Source organism: Camelus bactrianus, chromosome 13 (assembly GCF_048773025.1).
Source record: "Camelus bactrianus isolate YW-2024 breed Bactrian camel chromosome 13, ASM4877302v1, whole genome shotgun sequence".
Classification (NCBI taxonomy): Eukaryota; Metazoa; Chordata; class Mammalia; order Artiodactyla; family Camelidae; genus Camelus; species Camelus bactrianus.
In genome coordinates, this window is record NC_133551.1 from 46,898,610 (window position 1) to 46,911,054 (window position 12,445).

Consider the following 12,445-nt stretch of genomic DNA (forward strand, 5'->3'; position numbering starts at 1 on the left):
ATTTGTTGCAGTGGTGGAACTGAGAGTAAATTTTTTCTTTCCTTGATTCCTACTGATTTTATTTGTATGACTGACAAAGGTTTTGGGATGTTGAAAAAAAATCTCAAAAGACCAAAAAGTCATAATAGGCATAGTATTATAAAAGTGTGTGTTTACAACATTGCCTTCATGTAAATATTATGATAATTCTCTTATTTCTTTTCTGTATTAAGCATGAACATGTAGGGAGCTCAGTGTTAGACCACACGCTCTCAGAATGAAAGCAAGGCCATGCAAGTGCATAGAGTGAATATACAGCTTACCAGTGGCCTCGTATGTGGCCCTTTTCAAATCTTAATAGAAAAAACAAAGACTATAAGTACAAATTTTGGCTGATCAATTTTACCTAGTGTCAGTACACTAGAAGAATAGAATGCAACTACCCAACAAACGTTTCACAAGAAACCATGCTTCTTCATTTTCCTCTCTGATCCCTGCCTCGCTGAACACCAGCCCCAGCTCCCAGGAGTCAAGGGCTGAGCCTCACTCTCTGGCATCCTCCTTTATGAAGTATAATGCAAGGTAGCCCCTTACCTCCTTCAGCTGTCAGAGAGCTGCATTTCAAAGATTCTTTTGGTTTCTGATTACTCAGGAGAAGAGGGAGAATACAAGACGGAAGAAAGACTCCAGGGACTGAGAGAGAAGTAGAAAGTGTCAAGAGCCTCTTTAAGTAGAAATGCTTACAGTGAAGGACACTAACAAATGACAAAAATACTTCCAAGTCTTTACAAAGACTAAACAGTTTATAAAGGCAACACAGGCTTCTTTGAAATGTTATTGGATTTTGTTAACACTGTTCCCAAGATACAGTGTAAGTAAGTTCAACTAACAGAAGTAACCTTAGGAGTGAAGAAAAGACAAGACCTCTTAATTTCAATCCCTCACTTTGCATGTGGACATTAGCCAAGGTGTCTCTGGATGTGCTGAACAGCAGAGCCACTCTACTGCCTCTGAGGGCTGTGTCTGCCTCAATTATGACCATCATCCTGGGTACTTTGAGGTGACATCGTTGAGCTTCACCCATTCGGTTTGATTCTAGCACCGAAGCCTTTATCATGTCTCAAATATTTCTATAAATATTTATGGTTGAAAGTCTTAAATATTTAGAGTCTCTACAAAAACCACACAGCAAAAACCTGCACTCTATTTGAACTAAAACTTGACTAAAATAGAGAATAGTTTTAGTAGGTCATAGAATTTGGAGGGACCTGGAAATATGAATTTTTTTCCTGGTCTGTTTATACACATTTCATGTATTTAACAACGTATTTCATGTATTTAACAACATACATCATTTATCTCATGCCTCCCCTCCAACACCCAGACTTTCCCTCTCAAAATAGCACATAACAGCACTTTAGATTTTGTTCAGGTATTTGACAAGCATTTTTTAATTGCTCCTTTTATTCAATCCTTGACTTCTAAGTATTTATGTCTGCTGAAGGATATGGGAGAGGTAAACAGACAGTTTTCATACAAAGGGACAGAGATAGAAACACTAATGCTGTCTTAGCCCAGGAGAGGGAAGTCTTCCCAGGCCACAGGACAGGGTAGAATAAATGGGAATTACTCAAGCAAGGAAGGGGAGAAAGGCCTTTTGAGTCGGAAGGAGCAGCATATATGAGACTTGAGAATTAAGCTCACAGAACTCCTGGGTACTTTTTGCTAATTTAGCAAAGCCAAATCGTAGCTGGGGGAGTGGGGACAGGATGGGTCAAAGGGTAGTGGCAAAAACAGCACTTTAGTCTTTTTTTTTAATTGAAGTATGGTCAGTTTACAATGTTGTGTCAATTTCTGGTGTACAACACAATGCTTCAGTCATATATTTGTTTTCATATTCTCTTTCACCATAATTTACTACAAGAAGTTGAATATATTTCCCTGTGCTATACAGTATAAACTTGTTTACTCATTGTTTTTTAAACTGCACAAGACCCATGAATGGGTCATTAAAACAATATATTTTTTGAAAAAGGATGTAATAGAAAATATCAGAATGCTTTATATGCAATAAGGGTAACTATTGGTATGTGAACCTGTTGTTTTATAATTAAATGAGTATGTGTGTGTGCATGTGTGTGTGTGTACTGGGTTGCAGTGTGAAATATATTTATTGTGCGACAATGCCAAAAAAGTTTGAAAGTCACTGTATACAGTATAGAACATTTTATTTATAGTTTGCAAGGGGCTTTTAGGTATCCCATTTTCATCATGTGGCCCTGCCTCCATTTTTTATTTGCCATTTATTCATTCCTCAAATGTTTATCAAGCGCACATTTTACGCCCAGTGCTAGGAAACTCTCTGAGAAGAGCTCACAGTCTATGGGAGACAGACAAGTAAAGAGAGAATAACAACTCCTGTTTAGCACAATCCTCCAAAGCACTTATTAAAACATAGGTAATGGGCTGTGCATCAGACCTATTGCATCAGAATCTTTGGGTGGGATTCAGAGATCTGCATTTTTAATTAGAGATCCTCAAAAGAGAAAGTCTTATACAAATTCAGATTGAAAAAGATTGATTTCTAGGGTGTATGCTGGAAGCCAACATTGTGCTCAGCCACGTGAATCTTTTTTCAGTTCTTTCAAGGGCCCCAAACCCTTGCCACATAGAGCCTTCCCACATGCTGATCCCTGGTCTGTAATCCTCTCACTCTTCCCTGGCCAATTTTATCCTGTCCAACAGACCTCAGTTTAAATGTCACTTCCTTAGGAAGTGTCCCTAATTCTGAAGGCTTCTGAAGGAGCTTTTGTTATATGCTTCCTTGTGTCAGACACTGAAATTGCTGCTCCCCCTTCAAAAAAGGACTGTTAGGTGAAGGACAGTCAGTTGACAGCCTCCAGCTGTTAACTCCTTCAGTTCCACCTCAGCTTTTGAGAGGAGGTTATACTCTTCTCTGATGACCCCAGCCAGTGACTAAGACTGCAGGTGTTAAGAACCTGGTTGTTTCCATCCAGTGTGGCGTCCTGTATTGTGAAGACTTTGCTCCAGAGCTCCCCATTGTACTGGGAAAGATTTTGGCAGATCTGTACCGTGGTTCTCTTGGCTCTCCGTGCACATCCTGCTTCCTCCCCTTTCCTTTCACTGGTTTAACTCCCTAACAAACCTTTGCCTTCCTGACTCCATCTTAGCATATACTTCCTGAAAGATTCAGCTACCACATTTGTCTTGGTGTGGCTGGAAGATAGAGACGGAAGGGGAGAGGCATGAGACCAGGCTGTAGATGTAAGCAAAGCTGGAACATGCAGGGCTTATAGGCCATGCTAAGTATTTTTCACTTTACTGTTAGGGCAGTTGGAAGACACTGCATGTTTTCAAGCAGATTGAGGAGGAGTGGGGAAAATGATCAAATGTAAATTTAGAATGACCACTCCTGCTGTTGTGTGTAAGAAGGGCTGGAAGACTGTGAGACAGAAGACAAAGAGGTCAACAGGCAAGCTGTTACTGGAGTCTAAGAAGAGGGAGTGGTAGCTTGGACTAGGATGAATCAGAGACAATAAAGATTTGATAGATGTTTAAAAAGTAGAACCTCCAAAATTTGGTATTTTATTGGATGTAGATGGTGAGATAAAAGTCAACGATGCCCAGATCTCTGGCATATTCATATATGTCTATATGCCTGTACCACACTGCCTTATTACTATATTTTTTTAAATAGTTCTTGAAATCAGGTAGTCTAAATCCTCAAGCTTATTTCCTTTTTCAGGATTATTTGGTCCATTCTAGGTCTTTTGCATTTCCATATACATTTATGAAACTGCTTCTCCATTTTTAAACACCACCACCAACAAAACCCTCCCTAAACTGATGAATCCATAGACCAGTGTTGGGAGAATTGGTATCTTAACTATACTGAGTCTTCTGATCCATGAACAAGGTATAGCTCTCCATTTATTTAGCTCTGCTTTAATTTCTCTCAGAAATTTTTTGTAGTTTTCAGGTTACAGGTTTTGCACATACTTTGTTAAATTTAAACCTAAATATTTCATGATTTTTGATGCTGCTGAAAATTATTTTAAAATTCATTTTCCAATTACTTATTTATATCGCATGCATGGAATTGATCAGGTATTATGAGGAACTGTGAGATTCCCACTATGGGGTTGTTCCAGGGCCCAATGATTGAGTCCTAATTCCAGGAAAGTGGCCTGCAGATTGGATCCCATTGGAACATGGCATTGCATAAAACTGGGTCACGAGAATGGTGTGGATATGCTGGTTTTGGGTGAAGTAAATTGCTTCTATGGACAGAGTCCCTGTAAAAAAAATTTTTTCAGTACCCCGAATTCCCTAGGGACAGTTCTGATCAGGGGCATGGTTGTCCCCCTTAAAGTAGGAGAGAAACAGCATATCAGGGGAGTTCTCTCCTATTGTGATACCATTCATTCTAGCAAGAACCAGCACACACTGTATCTTTCTGTGGCCTGAGAGAAGGGTAGTTCACTATTGTTTCCCACCACTACCACCAACAAAGCCTCTGAAATGGGTCATTGTAGTAAAATCATTTATTCCAAGGCCACACTTCATCCTTGGTCAAAAATTTACCCCTTATTTCTATTTAAGTACACATGATAGTATAGCCCAAATACATTTCAGGGAAAGTAATTCCTTACACCTGCAGCATGCCATCTGTTGCGCAAGAATTAGTTATGTAGCTCATGTGTGGTTGGGCCCAGGTGAGTCTTATTCTGACTTTCTATCACATTGAACTTCAGAGACTTTTTTAAGTCTGTGAAGTTGAGATAGGAACCATTATGAAAGGCTAATGTGAGTGTTCTGTTTACTCATGGCTTTTACATAAATTATTCATGCTCTTTTAGGCTAGCAAAATTATTCCCATGTTATTTTAGTATTTCTAATTAACCAAAGTGAACATCACCGATGAGTGGCAGGGACTCTCAACTGAAGGATGCCTTTATGCTGAAATCAGCAGCACTCTGGCAGCAAAGACTATGCCTATTCTGCGCTGATCGGTAACTTTCTGGATTCTTACCTGCTCTTAGCTTTTATTCCTGGGAGGTAAGAGATAGTAATTCTTTTTCTAGGACTGAATATGTCTTCAACCTATATTTTAAAATGTTGATTCTCATAGAACTTTTGGCCACAAGCAAAAAGCAACTGCATTTAACAACAAAGGAATTAGCTGGCTAGATATTTTCTAGTGAGGAATCTTGATGTCCTCATGGTCAGCACTCTACGCCATATGGATAACATGTTGAAAGGACATCTGCATGGGTAAATGTGAGAGAGTTATGGTTTGAATTTATGAAGGGTAACGAATTCATAATTTAGTTATAGATTAATGTGGGGAGCTAAATAACATGGTTAAGGGGCCCAGAAAAGATGCATCCTTTAATGCATAAATCATAGCATGTGTACCATTAGCCAAAAAAAAGGTATGAACATATTCAGTTTACAGATACAGATGCACTTTTTTTTTTTTAAGGCAGATAAAGGCTTATTTTATTGAATGAGTGATCTAGGTAATTGCTGAGGCCACCATGCACAGACGAGATGGGGAGAACTTTATTTCTTGGTCTCTTCCTCCTTAGGCAGAGTCAATGATTTCCTCCTTCTTGGCGTGGAGCTGCTCTTCATAGAACTTGCATGCTTCCGTGGTCTTAGACCTTCAGGCCTCAGCCTGGTCAGCCAGAAGCTTCTTGTGAGTCTTGTCTGTTTTCAGCTTCTGGATGTGTTCCATGAGAATCTGCTTGTTTTTGAAAATATTACCCTTCACTTTCAGATACAGTCTGTGATACTCATGGTGGTCAATCTTCTTAGATTTATGATATCTTCTGAGCAGCTGGCACAGAATTTCTCTTCATCCTCATCCAGGGTTATGTTCTCAGACATTTGAGCATTGGCAGTACCCTTTCCCCTACCTGTGCCCAAATGCCTGCTTTCCAGGGGTCCATGGTGCTTTTCTGGCACCGAGCCTGGAAATGGACAGTCACAGGCTTCTGGATGATCAGCCCATCTTTGATCAGCTTCCGGATCTGCTGACAGGAGTTGGCATTGGCGATTTCATTGGTCTCACTGGGGTCCAATCAGCCTTTCTTCGCCACAGTGGAGGATACTGGAGATAAGCCTCTTCTGAAGCCCGAGCATACTCATGGCTGTGGTCTCAGCGGCAAAAGGAAAGCCAGACGCACTTTTTACTCAGAAGTTTTTTATATATTCTTTGATGAATATGTTACTCGTCTATTTTTCCCTCTTCAGACTTCTCATTTTAGCCCAAGAAGAATCAAAAGCTTACTGAAAATACATGATCATTCCTGGAAATTTCACACACCTTGATTATGTTTCTAATGCTGCTTTTCCCATAGCACTATTTCTCCATTTCTATTTGGACCTAAGCCTCTGCTACTTATCACTAAGAATGGTTGTTGGTGAATCTCAATAGCTGTCTTTTCTTTAAACTCCTCTCCCCCAGATTTTAGCCATGAGTCCAAAATCAGAGTGTTCTTCCTAAATGGGGCAACTGAGATCAGTTAAAACCTATTGGGTTCTGTCTCCTGAAATAAATTCCTTGTCCCCTTGTAATTTCAGCATTTAGAAAAGTCATATTGACTTGGGAAAGTGTGATATAACACTTGTGCGGACAAGTGACAAGAGTGGGCAGTGTGTGTTAGTGACAGTGGGATACTGCTTCATGCCACCTACCAACTTTAGGTGGTGCCAGCAGCCCAGAAGGAAGGACTAGAGGCGGGAACTTCCTGAGCAGTGGTCAGTGTCCTACCATCCCCTTCGTCCTCAGGCAATGAAATTCTTTTTTTAAATCATAGTTTTATTTTTAATTTTTTAATTTTTAAAAATTATTTTAATAGAGATACTGGGGATTCAACTCAGGACCTCCTGCATGCTAAGCACAGACTCTACCACTGAGCTATACCCTCCTCCCTTCTTTTTTTTAATTAAAAATTTCCCCTTTTTTGAGCCTCTTTATTGAGTTAAAAAAGTGATATACAAAAAACTGTACATCATTAAAGTATACAACTTGATGAGTTTGGAGACAAATATCTATCTATCTATCTATATATATATAGGGAAAGATATGACCATGCAGGATGCCACCATTGAGATGAACTTCTTGATTATACTAGAAATGATGGGATCTCAAGTAGCAAAGACCAAATGGCAACACTTAACCATAAAAGACAAGGTAGGTGTGTTTATTGTAAAGGGCAGCAAGGATTTTATCAGTACTAAGAATGCTTTGGCCCATAGGGACCTTTGGTTGTGGCTAATTGATCGTGATGTCCCTTGGAGTGAAACAGATGAACAGCCTGGTCTGTGTCTGGTGACCCAAAACCTGACTTGAGTTACCACAATGGAGAGTCATGGCCTCTTGTCCAGTTTCCAGCCTTAAGCCAGTTCACAGATATAGAGTCCCTTAATTGAATGGGAAGTTTCTTTCCCTTCAGGAATGATCCTACAATGTTGCTACATGAATACATCATAAATCTTCCTCCAGGCCTTCTCCAAAGGGACCTTCACCCATTTGCTCAGGTGGCTGTGCACTGGAAAAAAAGGAATATCCAGACCTTTCATGTATTAATAGACACTGCCTCTGAATTGATGCTAATTACTGGGGATCCAAAATGACAGTGTGGCTCACAGTGGGGGCTATTGTTGGTACTTGATAGATGGAGTCTTGGCCTAAGTTAAGGTGGAACCAGTTGGTCCACAGACACATACTATGGTTACTTCCCCAGTTCCTGAATGTATAATTGGAATAAACATGTTTATGAGAGTCATTGTGGTAGAAAGGCTAACCCTCTCTATCAAATTAGCAAACCAGAAGCAAACTGCATCCCTGTAGGAATTGCAGATTACTAGTGCCACCATCAAAGACTTGGAACATGCTGGGGTGCTGATACCTATCATACCTGCATTTAAAATACCCACTGGCTTCTGCAGAAGCTGAATGGATCTTGGGCAACGACTGTGGATTTTCAGGTTAGGAGACACCATCATGAAAGGATGGGGTTCTGTCTTCCAGCATGCAGTATATGCTTTGAATCAGAGACCATTATATGGTGCTGTCTCCTTCATAACCAGAATCTGAAAATCAAGAAGTAGAAATGGGAGTGGCTTCTCTTACAATTAATTCCTAATAACCCACTCATGGGATTTTTGCCTTCTCTTTCAACTACTTTGAGCTCTGCTGGTTTGGAGATCGCTTGTTCCTAATGGAGAATACAAATACAATGATAGTTCCATTGAATTAGAAGATGAAATGCTACTTGGGCTTCTTATGTCACTGAGCCAGCAGGCAGATAAAAGAATTACTCTAGTGGATGATTACTCCTTGTTTACCATGGGTAAATCAAGCTGTTGCTACACAGTGAGGCAAAAAGAATGATTCTGGAACCAAGGGGTTCCCTGGGACTACTCTTAAATACTTCCACACTCAAGTAAAAGTTATGGAAAACTATAACAATCAAAAAAGGGCAGGACTACTGAGGATTCTTCCATAGTGGAGATTTAGATCACCCTACCACGTAAAATACCAGAATGATCAGGGTGATTAGTGGAAGAAGGAAGTCATAGACATCAACTATGGCTTTATGGCCTTATAACCAATTATTGAAATGAGGATTGTGGTAGATTTGCCTATTTTCTCTTCACTTATTATATGTACATTTATTTGTATTTGTATATTTAAGTATTTTATTCTTCTTCTCTTCATTATTTTCTATACAAATTGCTGAATGTTAACTTTACAATTGTGTCTTTTGGTAGCAGAATATTCAGTGAGACTATGAATTTGAGGAGTAATTAATATAGCCAAAGATGGATATGACTGTTTAAACTATATGGCTCCTTATTTTGGGGAGATGATGAGAATTTCACTTGTATAAATAGCTGTGTTAGGTAGAAACACAGAGTTTCTTTATTATTTCATGGAAGTTTGAATGTATGAAGAAGGGTGCATATGGAAATCAAAGGGATGATCTGTACCAGTTATTAATTTGTTGATTCTCAGGTCCAAATGCCCTCTCCTTTGTCCTGTTTTTGATACTGGACCCTATAAACATATCTACTTTGGCTGTTGGTTTGATATTAGCCTTTGTCAACAGAGAGTTCTGGAGGGATACTGCAAGGCTGTAGGAGAGAGATGCTTCTTTTCCTGGTTCCAGTGAGTTGGTTTTTGGCAACGTGAGGAGGCCTGGTAGTGCTCACTTCAGCAGTCCTCATGGACCAGCTGTGACCTGCATCCCTCAGCATCTTTTTCTTCGTGGGCTGCTCCCACTGGCCAGTTACAACCAACCTGTACCTGACAGCAAGTTTTCCCACCACCAGCAGGTCACATACAGCCCAGATCCAGCCTACTTGAATAGTTTGGCAAGTTTCTCTGCCATCTATTGGGCCAGTCCTGTGAACCTGCTCTGGTCTTCCACCTTCAGCAAGTTCCTTCACTGTCCACAGGCCTCATGTTCCTGTGGCAGCCAGACCTTCTCACAAAAAGTCTGAGTCTTAGCTTAGGAGTGGGGTTCTTTTAAGGTCTTTGTTCTTTCTTAGTCTTAGAGCTAGTAACTACTTTTTGCACTTTGTGACTTGTGTACTCCTTAAGTCCTCTTTTACCCTTTTAGTAGTTAACCTTTACTAAATGGTAAAAGGTTATTAGTAAAATATCAAATTTTTCCTGTTCTAATTACTGGTGTCATTTCTGTTTCCTTACTGAACTCTGATACAGAGGAAGTCAAATTCTTATGCCCAGATCAGCAGCTTGAAATGGAATTCCTCAGTCTTAGTCCTTCAATTAAGATTTCTTTCTTAATTTTTAATTTTTTAAATTGAGGTATAGTTAGTCGATGTAAGATTTTAATTGCTTTAATCTATCATCATAACTGATGTTTGTTTCTATTTTTGAAACCTATGTATTTGGCTTTTATGCTTCCTTTACATTTCTTTTATTTATTTTTCAGTCCTTTCAGTAAACTGAACTTCCAATTCAAAAAAGATACTTTGGGGGCAGAGACAATGCACTTGTGTTGTTGTTTTATTTGATGTTTAATTCTTTGTCCTTAACCTAACAAGAACTCTGGACTAATATTGCATCGGTTCAAATAATATCTCTGTCATTTACCAACCATGTTACTGTTGGGCAAGTTATTTAGCTTCTGAATCAGTCTCCTCATCTGTAAAACACAGGTAAAGAATTTAGCACCTTACTGACGCATAGTAAGTATTCAATTTATGTTAGTTATTATTATTTTCTTTACATTTCCCACCTTTATCCACCCTCTTATCTGCCATGGGACATTTGAGGACATTGAAAAATGTTTCCAGCCAAATTGGACAGTTTGCTGCAAGTCCAGAAATCTTCCTGGAAAGAACTTGAACTCAGCTCATGTTTGAATTCTCGCATATGCAGAATCGGACAGGATTGGAGGGAGAGTTCAGGAAAAAAACATCATGAATGAAGAAGTCTAGCACAGGGGGATAGCCTGAATGACAAGGCCTGGAGAGGGTAGCAGTAGTGGTTGCCAGTGTGGGGAAGTCTGTGCTGACAATAATTTAATTCAACCCTCTCCAATCCCTTCTGTAGTGCCTGTGTATTCCGGAAAGGAGAGGGCTGAATGGAAGAAAATCCTGCATATGAGGGGCCAATCAGCTCTGCTGAGCTGCTGGTTTTTGGAATCAGAGTGTGTTCTCCTACTGAATGGGCAAGAGAAGGACCACTGGAGGTTGGGACAGGGACAGTGTTGTCTGGGTATCTTGGAGGCCAGCAGTCTGGAGGAAGTCAGCTACCATGCAGACAACAGGTGTGAGCAGCAAACCAATGGCAAGGTAGAAGAATATACTTTATCTTTTACTACTATATACACACTGCCTTATATTATTTGTGTTTACATGTCCTCATTTCTTCCCTTCCCATTCAATCCATAAGAAACTAAAAATCTAGTGTATGGCCCACCACAATATTGAAATTGAATCTCTTAATGGTCAAAGCCAATTTTTTTCCTGTCCTTATCCTATCTTACCTCTGCAATGCTTCATTTGTTTATTTTGCCTTTCCTTTGTAACTTTCATTCTTCATTTGGCTTGCATGATCCCATTCTCTGCTTCTTGTATGACTCTGCTCTCCTTTGCTGCTTCTCCCTGTGTTCATCCCTTAATTGTTGGTGATCACTTGGTTGCATTCTAGTTCCTCCCTGTCTGCCTTCTGTTCCCCATATATTTGCTTTGGGTGATCCTATTTCTTCCATAAGACCCCAGCTCTTACCCTAACCAAATTCTCCCTTGACCTAAGTTATTTTCCCCAGCTTCAGTCCATTTATGCCTGGATGTCTCATAAGCACTTCAAACCTAATATGTCCCAATGTGAACTTGTCATCTTTTCCTTTAAATTTCCTACTTCCGAATTTTATATTTTGGTTATTGACTTTAATTTTTGCTATGCAGTCCAAATGTTCTACTTTATTTTCCATCAAGTCTGCCTAGTCCACCTAAATAGTTCTTAAATTTACCACAACGTTCCTTTCCAAACAGCTTTGGAACTGTTCTCATTGCCATTATTCTCTCTCTTCTCCACACCATTATTCATTCTACTACCACCTTTCTTCCACTTAATACACAATCTAGTTGGGTCATTTCCTACTTAAAAATCTCTGCTGTGCCTACAAGGTAAAAATTAACCCCCTTGGAATGGCTTAAATAGTCCTCTACCAGGTGGTCCTAACCTCTTCATGCTCCACTCACTTCAAACTTTTTGCCATGGCCTTTTGAAATCTAGAAGCTCACGTATTTCCCTTAGTTCTGGGGAATTTTCTTGAATCATTTCATTAGTGATTCCCTCCCCTCTGCTTTTTCTGAGATACCTGTGATTCTGATGTTATACCTTTTCATTCAGCAATCCTGTTGTACCTGACTTTTTCACCTTTTCTCTCCTACTTTTCATCCCTAACTCATTTTGTACTACTTTTAAGAAATTTCTTCAAGTTTATCTGTTATATCTGGATTTTAGCAATCATGTGTTTAATTTCCAAGAGGTTTGTCTTTTCTTTTTTAATTGAAGTATATTTGACGTATAACATTATACTAGTTTTTAGGTATATTCAGTATTTGTATATATTGCAAAATGATCAACAAGATAAGTTTAGTCAACATCCGTCACCACACATAGTTAAAGACTTTTTTTTTCTGGTGATGAGAACTTTGAAGATTTACTCTTAGCAACTTTGAAATATGCAATACAGTATTATTAACTATAGTCACTATGCTGTACATTACATCCTCATGACCTACTTATTTTATAACTAGAAGTTTGTATCTTTTGACTCTCTCTACCTCCAGTAGGTTTTTTTCCCCTCTTCTGAATGCTCCTTTTTTCAAACTTTTTATTTGCGGGGGGCGGGGGGAGGTTGTTGTAATCAGGTTTATTTATTTATTTATTTTT

The 12,445-nt window shown here is 39.3% G+C and overlaps 1 pseudogene; it reads right to left on the reverse strand.

Moving 5' to 3' along the window:
• Positions 1 to 5,565: 5,565 nt before the first annotated feature.
• On the reverse strand, positions 5,566 to 6,153 carry LOC105061954 (large ribosomal subunit protein eL19-like; annotated as a pseudogene).
• Positions 6,154 to 12,445: the final 6,292 nt, after the last annotated feature.